Source organism: Callorhinchus milii, unplaced genomic scaffold (assembly GCF_018977255.1).
Source record: "Callorhinchus milii isolate IMCB2004 unplaced genomic scaffold, IMCB_Cmil_1.0 Scaffold18, whole genome shotgun sequence".
NCBI lineage: Eukaryota > Metazoa > Chordata > Chondrichthyes > Chimaeriformes > Callorhinchidae > Callorhinchus > Callorhinchus milii.
In genome coordinates this window covers 7,939,694-7,947,865 of record NW_024704759.1, presented here as the reverse complement: position 1 = coordinate 7,947,865, position 8,172 = coordinate 7,939,694, and positions in this window count along the sequence as shown.

The following is an 8,172-nucleotide window of genomic DNA, read 5'->3' as shown; positions in this document are numbered from 1 at the left end:
TCCCTCATTCTTTTTCTCATTGCAGTCCTGACTAAATTATCAGGGACTGACCCGTTACTCGTGTAATATCCTACAAAAACATCTATGGAGAAGGAATAGGCCAACTGAGGTGTTTAATTACTATTACGTTAACTTTTAAGAAACTTTTAAAGATTGCCTGAACCTGGTAAGGGTAGCTAAGGTTTAAAAACTGATGTGTTCCTCAGGTTTTTCTAAGATTTCGTTCAGAAATGAGAACCATACAAGCCTGATACTGAACATCTGTTCCTGTCAATGTTTCCTTAGAAAGCACCTTATAGGGGGACAGTATATAAGATTGTAAATCGGATTGAGCAAATAAAAGGTGGGAATTCTGGAAGGATGAGATCAAATGGGATGAGTTATTCATCTGAACCAGTCTTGTGATCGTATCCTGCATGTAAAGCTTTACTGATCAGTGCTCAGGCTGGACTTGCTGTATTGCGGGCAGGATTTAGCTTTTGCAAAGACAACAAATTACATTTGCATAGCACCTTTCACGTTGGGAGGACATCCCACGTTGTTGGACAGTCAAGGATTTGCACCCGAGCTAGGGATTGGGATCATGAGGGATGGAGGGCGGCGAGGATGTGTTTGAAGTCGGAGAAGCTATTGAAGGGCTGTTAATAAAGAAGGAAAGTTTTATTTGTAAGTGGAAAAATCATATACAGTGGATTTTTGCTTTGTTACCATGATGGAGGGAGTGTTTTGAAAAGAATCTGGTGTTTTGTGGATCAGCACAGGTTAGTTCATACAGAAGACGTATCGCAGTGAGTGAAATGCCAATAGCCAGTGGGAGGCAGTTGCTGAATCAGAGACTTGAGTCCAAAGCAGGAAGCAACACTTTTAAGGGGGCAAAATTCCTGTGAAATGTATCTCTGACCTTGAGTGGAATCGAATAAAAAAGCTACAGAACATCAATCTGAGATTATTGCTGCATTCCTGTGGTGATGTTCCTATGGTCAGGGCAGGATCGGAGTCACAGAGCATTTGATGATTTATGTCAGTACTTATCTCCATAACCTTGAATTCCATTCAGAACCAGGTGCTTGTCCAACGCCTTTTTTAAAAAAAACAGAATGATGAGTGGTTACAAAGCTGTTCATAAATAGATGAAGCGAAGGTAGAACAATTGTCTAGATTTTCATACCTTTCCATTATTATCACACAGCACACCTAATCTTAAGGAGCTCAGTGGCCCAACGCCTTTCCCCTTCCCATCTAACTCTTCAAACCTGATGTGGGAGAGAGATAATGGAACCAGTTCTTGTGGACTAACACACGTTATTCCAAACAACATCAGTGCACTTTCCTTTAATGTTACTCCCTTAGGAATACAGTTGTTCCCATTCTACTTATTCTCTGGACAGCCATGTGGCTCTCAATATAAACACTTTACGTATCAACACAAATATCCACATATACATGTGTGATCAGATGGTAACTTGCATTTCAAAGTCATGCAAGAAACATCTATTTGTTTAGGGTGCAATCCAATTGTTTTCTCCAGTGAGGAACTCAAGAAAGTCAAGATGACTTGGTGCTTGTGAGCAGCTAAATACATTTGAGATAAACTTAGAAAAGTGGTGAAAAACAGATTGAAAATTAATCTTCTCCTTGATTCCCATTACTAAGGTATCATTCCAATTATTATTGTAGAACTCATCAATTTGCCAAATTCTAGATGCTCTAAAATGCTACACATAAATACAACAATTTCTGATGGACTATCTCCCCATTAATGTATCACTTTTGATGGGTTTTCTAAAAGCATCACATAAAATCCCATCCTCAACTTCCCTGGAGTTAAATTTCAAATGAATTCAAAGCTGATCATCCTATCGCAAATATTAAGTAATCCACTGTACAGCAGCAGGTATAATTTATAGCAGCACAGCAATCTCTGGAATTTGTTCGATTACATTGTTCAATAAATCAGACGTAATCCAGCTAATACATTATTAACTCTGTTAAAATAATCTCATTAAATCTTCATTGTTTTACAATACAATCAGAACAGTTGCCCGCTTAACCATGTGCTAAAGGGGTTTTGACGTCAGATATTATTGATAAATATGGCAGATGTTAACTTGCAGAACCCAGATATCTTATTGATGGCTAAATCCATAAACACATGCTACCTTAAATAAGATATTTAACTTTATTACCACAGTAGATCAATCCTTGTACTCATTTACACTGAGATAACCAGTTGGTTCTCTTTCAAATCCATGAATTCCTCCTTTTTATTTGATCTCGTTGATTTTGTTATGGTGACTGTCTCTGCAGCATCAGAGGATTTGACCTTTAAGTAGGAAAGGTAAACTATTGGGTTTGTGAGGAGATGTGATCACCATTTACAATGAAATACTCAATGTTTCCCTCAGCCCATTTGGAGGCAGCTGTCATCTTTATTAGATAGTAGTGGGAATTATGTTGTCTAGACAGCCCATTTACTGAATGAATTCAAATTACAGTGCAACTAACTCAGCAGACACTGGAGGTAACCTCGATATTTATTTGGTTCCACTCTGAATCAATGCCTTGGGACGTCCTCCTGATGTGCAGGCTCCATACAAATGTGATTTGTTCTTCTTGTTGGTGATATAAAATAAGATAAATTATGTAAAGCTTTAGCAAATTGGTGTTCAGGAATTCTATCACAATAGATTGATCATGAAGCTAAAATGAATGACAAACGGAATGTATTCTGCTGATGGCATTTAGTTCTCAGCAGATATATTCATCGGTTGAGAAAATAGAATTTGCTTTCAATAACCCATAATTGCATTGACTGGAGTGGGTGGGAATTCATCTTTTACCTTGTGGGATCAGTTCTATTTGCAAATAAACACATCGCAACATTGCTCAAAGGGCTCAGAATCCACCAGTTTTTACTTCCAGATGTTACACAGAATTCAAACATCTTGCTCACAAGATGGGAGGTCTCAGAGGAGGTAAGCAAAAACCTAGAAGTGACAATTCAGGATAACATGGGTTTTTCAGTCCTCAAGACTTGTGGACAACCTGAAGTTGATGAATGCTTCCAGGCTAGCGATCTGATTTTAATTATCCCAATCGCTAAAATGGAAGATATTTGCTTGGATTATTCAAGTGTATCTTTTTAATTTAGATTCCATAGAGGGTGCCTCACAACACTGCAGGGTTACTTTGCCTTCACTCGTGTTGCTGAATAAAACAGAATAGATAGATATATAGTCAAACCTGTCATATATTTAATCAAATTACATTTGCATAGTGCCTTTCCCGTCAGGAGCACATCCCAAGGCGCTGAACAGTCAGAGATTTGGACCCAAGCAGAGGATTGGAATCGAGGGGGTGGAAGTGGGGCGGGTTGAGGGCAGGGAGGCATGGACGGTGTCCATAGGCTTGGTTAAAGAGGAGGATCTTGAAACGTGCCTCGAAAGAGGCAAGGGAGGGAGAAAGTCAAAAGGACTGTGGGATGGAGTTCCAAAGGATGGAGGCAGAGAGGTTGATGGTCTGACCACCGATGGTGGGGTAGGCTGGCCTGGGGACGTGGAGCAGGCCAGAGCCTGCTGAGCGGAGGGAGCCGACAGATTGATATGGAGTCAGCAGGTCACAGAGGAGGAAGGAGCAAGGCTGTAGAGTCACACAATGGGTTACTGAAAGCAAATTCTATTTTCTCAACTGATGAATATATTTGCTGAGATGGAGAGATGGCTGATGGTGGATTATCTTAGTAGGAAATGCATGAAAGATACAGAGCCATCTGAGAAGCATTTTGGGAGTTACTCAGTAAACAGAAACTATTCTGGGGACAGGTGTGATGAACAGTGAATCTTCCATGTCTAACTCTTTCAATTACAAGCTCAGCTAATGACTAATTCTCCATTTACGCAGTCAGGAAGGAGATAATTCAGTTCAATGTGATCCCAAATGACTTTTACTGGCTTCAACTTCAATCTTCTTGAAAATCCCCAATCCAGTTCCTCGTTTGCTTAATTAAATAACATTGAAGGAGCAGGATTTGAACGTTTTAAAATATAAAAGTGAAGAAATGGAATATATCACCAGTTGTGGAAGGCAGGAATACCATGCGGAGGAGAGGCCAAAATTAATTAAGTCTTAAGCCTGGCTCCTGAATGTAACTAATTCCTAGTTGTGTAAAGATCCTTCAAGAAAAAAAATGAGGTTTGTTCAAACACAATGCTCTCAGCCTTTGGCACATTTACATTGAACATCGTATAATCTGTCATTGTTAGGAAAGGATACATTCTGTGTGTTACATTACCACACAATAAACTTGTGATTATGGGCTTCTTGTACCAACATGTTGAAACAAGATGAATGATAATAGAAAAGAGGGAACCGGAGTGAATTGCACTCCTAGTTATGGTTATAGACAATGGGGCTATTTGAAGTCTAAGTTTTACTTCTGCCTGATTCGACTGACCATGTATTATAGCATAGCTTTACAGCAGTGGCTTATGAATTATGAGTCTCGTTTGAAAGCCCTAGAGCTGATCACAATGCTACAATGTGTGACCAGCTGTTAGCCAGCCCTTGTTTTACTCGTTCTGTTCTTCCACGCATCCAATTTACTTTCTCGCCTTAAATTGGCTGTGTTTTTTTTCTCTCCTTGAGTGTCTAGCACCAGGAGAGAAATGTAGTCATAATATAGTAGAACTTTGTTAAAACACGCTTTATTATAATGGGGGTTGACTTATAATATGATTCGGGTCTGGACCCCGATATTTATTTACCAGAAATCCAAAGTGTGCACAAGGTGCAGGAAGCAACATCAGGAGCAAACTGATTAACCCTGAAGTCAGCCATTTTGTTGTCCACCATGCCGGCCAGTGCTTTGAAGTGTCAATATCTTTCTGACCGTTTGTGCAGTGAAGTGCTGACCAGAAAATGTGACCCATTATAGTCCTGGTTGAGATGTTAAGGACTCCCAACTACCACATTATAACCATGCTCCACTGTATTTTGGTAGGAACTGAAATAGGGGATATTTCTAGGATGATCGATCTTGCACTCTTTGTGTCTCAGTTTATTACTTCAAATCTGCCCCTCGCTCACGTTTGCTTCTCCCCCACCTTCCGCTCGGTCAGCACTCCTGATATTCCACTCCATCTTTAAATTTTACAGAGCTCCCAGCAATCAAAACTCAGCAGCCACAAAACTAGATATCTTTTATCTCCTGTAATCTTCAGTTCACTGAAGTGTATTCTCCACTGGAACGTTGCCTTATAGCATGTTGATGTATCATGTAGAACTGCTTCAATAACTCTTACAGTTATTAATCCCAGTGCTCGTGCATTATATCGTCTTGGCTGCTCATGAGATCTATTTATCTGTGGAGTGAGAATCTTTCCTGTTATTAATCTCAGTTATTGGCAGAATCATGCGCACAAATATGGACAGGCTTCATAAACAGAAATGATCCTTCCACTTATCTCTTCCTTACCCCTTTCTTCCTTTACTCGTGACAGTAACTTTGATGTGGCATAGTTAGTATAATCTTAATAGGTTTGCCAAGTCATGGGTGGAAACGATGTGAATGAAGTATTTTAATGTGACACACTTATTTATTTCTCCAGTTATAGCAGGATAGTTACAGGTCAGCCACATCCCACATACAGTATGATGATTCTGGTCAAGAGGTCAAGCACAATATCTAATTAATCCAAACACAAAGCTATTATACGTTAGAGGCTATTATATTGTATGGTTATGGATGTTCCTAGATGCAAAGGAGGCTGGAGAGAAAAATAACTAATTGTCTCCTGTTTGCTGTGATCTTGGCTCAGTTGGTAGCACTCTCGGCTCTGATTCAGAAGTTTGTGTGTTCAATCCCCATTTTGAAACTTTGTGCTCACAGTCTAGGCTGCCACTGCTATGTATGTGGGTTAATGGCAAGGAAAGATCAGTATATTGACTTGTGGTTTAACTTTAAATAATTTATTATAACTAATTTATTTATCCACTGATAAAATTGAAAACTATTAAGCATGGTGATGAGTTTCCGCGTGTGTTAGACTGTCAGCTGAACCCCACAATTTTTATTATCATATCCTGTGAAGCGTTTTGAGACACCCTCCCAATATGGAAGGATTATTATTAAAATCATAATTGCAATATGATCAGCACATCCTTGTAGAAACTCAAAACAGGGGGAAATGTACATTTGTTTTTCTCAAATGCAAACTGAACCAGGAGTGTCCCAGAATGAAATTCTTTTTGAGGCGAGAGTGATAGACAGCTCAGGTGATTGAACAATTTACTCAGTAGGATTTGGATGTACAAAATTGCCAAAGTTGCCGGACGGTCACGATGGACTGTGAAGTTTCTTCTGTTTCATTCATGATGCTCATTGCACCAGTCCAGGGAAACCTATTTCAGAAAATGGAATTGGATCTTCCTTTAATCTATTAAAGATCTCTCCATTAAACAGATGTGGCACGAAGGAAAAAGTGAATGTCAACAGGTGGTGTTCAATCGAAGCTACTTGACAGATGATTTCACTTTAATGAAGACCTGGAGAGTTAATGGCTCATTGTTATGTTGAAGAGGCTGACCTTTCGAAGCCTGGCGACTTAGCGCATAGTATAATAAGTTGCTTGTGACAGTAAATGCAGCACTTAGCTAACGAAAAATTAATTGCCTGATAAATATGTATTTTATGATCCTGATGTCTTAATGCTTCAAAAAATAAGCTCATTTCTTTCTACATCTATTTCATTCATCTATGCTAATCTACAGAGCATTCTGATGCAGAATTAAAATAAATCAAATCAAATAATTCTTGCATTTGATTTAGTACCGTTCATGCTGGGAAGGCATCTTAAACTTTTCACAGGATTTACTGTAAAGTAAACTGTATATTTTGTACGTGAAAGCGGCAGCCAATTTGAGCATTGCTGGCCAGGACCCCAGGAGAAACTGCCTTCTCTTTTTGAATAGGCAGAAGGGACTTTGATTTAATGGAGTACTCCCCCAGTTCTGTACTGGAATGTCAGTCGAGATTATCAGCTCAAAGTAACAATATGGGTTTCAACCCATCACCTTCTGCTTCGGAGGAAAGATCACTACCAAACGAGCCAGACTGACCTTGTGAGACTGAGTCAGATGAGAACCTTGACAAAGGTATACATCTTTTTGCTCTGTTACTTTGCATGTGAGAAAAAGTTTGAATGCATGTTATTTTTTTGGCATTCACCGTTCCTATCTGTGCTGCAGGCTCCTGTCCTGAATACTAATCAGTTCAAAAGGCCAATGACAGCATTAAAAATAAACTAGGAATAAAAGCATTTGGAATAGATATGTATTCTGTGAAGTAGAAAGACATTTGGAGCATTTTCTTTGATTGCCGATTATCAACAACCAAAATTAGGCCCTTTGAATTAGCACCGTATAAAATAGACCAATTATGTGCAATCAAGAATTGGCTGAGTGATTGCTTTACCTCTGAGCAATTGTCTGCAATATTCTAGAGCAGAGACTTTTCAAATACGTCAAAGCTTCTCAACATAATGATAGAATGACTGGATGTTAATCAGAACCCCTTCAGATTCAGCCGGCTAACTCATGAGGGAAGCAGGAAAGACTTGAGAAGAGATAATTGAAGATTTTTCTCAGAAGAAAGATAAGAATATTAGACTTCAATACAATGACCCATTCAATCTTTCTCATTTTGATTCAAATCGACATCTGGTTTCACACTATCAAGTCCCAGCCTCATCATGTTACATTTACCCGATTCACTGAGGTAAAAGAGCATTGGGGCTAAAATTGCACCATGTGATAATTACCATTAGTCATAATTATCACATCACATTGTTATTTGACCATGATAAAAGTATGAGGCAATCTGGCCACATCCTATTTTATAGCTACATTTTCCTTGAACAAGCATTTGATCTTACCCGTTTATAGGTCTGGTCAAGGTATTAAGGGATGTGGGGGGAAAGTGGGAAATTGGAATTGAAAGGATTAGTTGAGGTACAGATCAGCCATGATCTAATTAAATGGCGGAACAGGCTCGAGGGACTGAATGGCCTACTCCTGTTCCTATGTTCCTATAAGTCGTACCTTTATTATTAAGAAGTCATAAATAAGCACTTAAAACACTGACTTAATAATCAGTCTTTGTGAATCCGTTGCACA